At 33.6% G+C, this 2,275-nt stretch overlaps 1 non-coding gene across 1 annotated transcript; it reads right to left on the minus strand.

Moving 5' to 3' along the window:
• Window positions 1-664: 664 nt before the first annotated feature.
• Window positions 665-736, minus strand: TRNAT-GGU (transfer RNA threonine (anticodon GGU)). Its single transcript has one exon. It is a non-coding gene; the product is annotated as a tRNA-Thr (tRNA).
• Window positions 737-2,275: the final 1,539 nt, after the last annotated feature.

Consider the following 2,275-nt stretch of genomic DNA (forward strand, 5'->3'; position numbering starts at 1 on the left):
CCTTAGGAGCAGGATGAGTGATACATCCGGCGAGCGTCGGTGAAGAACGCAAGCAAAGCCGAAGCTCGGGCATTGTTATATTCCATCAAGAGAAAGGAGGCAGACTGGTAAGAAGGCCGACCACATAGGGGAGCGAACCGAAAAGCTCAGCTTTGCGGAGCGGACCCGCGAAACCATTTCATAGAAGTTCATTGATATCTTCTTTTTATAAGCAAATCGACTTCGATTCTTGAATAATCCACATCACTTCTGCTTCAATTGTAACAAAAGACTCCCTTTTTATGTGGAAAAGGCCCGTGTCAATAATTATGATTTTACGTATGGACAATTCCTCAATATCTTATTCATTCGCAACAAAATATTTTCTTTGCGTGGCGGTAAAAAAAAAACATGTTTTTTTGGAGAGAGATACTATTTCACCAATTGAGTTATAGGTATCTAACATATTCATACATAACGATTTTCCACAAAGTAGTGACGAAAGAAGGTATAACTTGTACAAATCTTTCCAAATAATAACTTATTATCATTAAATAAAATCATTAAATTATGAAATTTAATGATCAGGTTTGTTACTTTTTTAGTATTAGTAGAAATATCACCAATATCTCTATTCCCCCTTGAAATAAGAATACTTTGACTGGGATTTTATGAAAAAAGCCAAAGCCCCTTATCGGATTTGAACCGATGACTTACGCCTTACCATGGCATTACTCTACCATTGAGTTAAAGGGGCCCATTTTTTTTTATTCAATTATTGAATAAAAAACCAATTGATGTCTTGATCTCATGATAAAGAGATATCATCACAAGCAAACATTATATATAGGTTGAAATTCTCTATAAAAAAAAACACATTTTTTATTTTTTATATTTCCAATCTTGAAAAACAGTCCTTTTAGAGATTTTTTTAGACGAAAACACCATTTTGGTCCTTACATTTTGGTGTCACAGTCCGTTTAGTCCTTATATTTTGGTAGCAGTCAATTTGGTTCTGGTTATTTTCTACTTGCAATCAATTTGGTCCCTACTATTAACTCACTAACAAAAAATGTATACATAGCAAATGGTTTGCATTGTTAGCGCATACATAACTAAAATAATAATATAAAATCAAATAATCAAACATTAAAAAAGCCACATAAGCATTTTAATGAAAAATAAAAATCCACGTAAGCCAAAAAAAATTTGAGTTAATTAATTGAAAGAAAACAAATAAAGTAAATGAATTGAAAAAAATCTTTAATTTCTTTTATTTAGTTTTGTTTTGCATTTTCTTAGTTACCAAACACAACACCCAGTAAACATAGCAATCTGAAACCAAACACTAATCACACAATTATCAACACTCAAATTTTCTTTTCTATTCTTTCTCTTTTCATATATTTCCCAACAAACACACTCAGACCCTTCTCTCACAGTCTAGCTTTCTTTCTCTTTCTCTTTCTCTCTCTCTCTCCCTCTCTTAGATCATAGTGGTCACAGTGGAGCTTGGGCTTGATGGGGAATCTCAATCTCAATGGGTCAAGGCAGTGGTGTTGGGCTTGATGGTGGTGGGCCTGCTTAGATCAATTGAGGAACGCGGGTGGGTGTCGAAACGACAAAGGATTAGGACTTAGATGTGGGTCTTGTGGGATATCATCATATCATCTTCAATTAGTTTAGAGTTTGAGTTCAATTCCAATTGTTATTTCAATGTTAACATTATCAGGCGGTTTTGTGTCTTTTGCTAAGTAGAAGTAGTTGTTGTGAGTCCTTTATTTTTTTTATTAGAGTCCTTATTCTTCTAAAGATTTTGTTGTAAGTTCTCATATAAAACCAGTAGAGCACTCTTGAATAAAATCATCTAAAAATTATCCCAAATTTGTCCACAAAGTTTAGGATTTCCTTAATCAAATCCACACTCATCCATTGCTTATTTTTGTGTTTCTTTTGTTCTCATTCACTTGCTAGCCACCATAGCCATAGGTAAGGATAATAATATCTTGTACGTATTAGCGAAGTGGAGTCATTAGAGAGGTGAAAGGATTGATATGGTTTGGGCAGGTTGAGATCTTTCAGTGTTTGTTCATGATTTGTTAGGAATGCTATAAGCATATGGATAATAATTGTTGTATTGAGATTTAGTTAGTTAGTTAGTTAGTTACAATTTCAAGCATGTTAATCACATTTAGCACATATTAGAATTATTAATGCACATGGGGAAAAATAGAACCAATAGAATGAGGCCATGTGGGCCAATGAGATTGAGCTAGTCTCCTATAAATGCATGATT

This window comes from Castanea sativa, chromosome 12, assembly GCF_040712315.1.
Source record: "Castanea sativa cultivar Marrone di Chiusa Pesio chromosome 12, ASM4071231v1".
Classification (NCBI taxonomy): domain Eukaryota; kingdom Viridiplantae; phylum Streptophyta; class Magnoliopsida; order Fagales; family Fagaceae; genus Castanea; species Castanea sativa.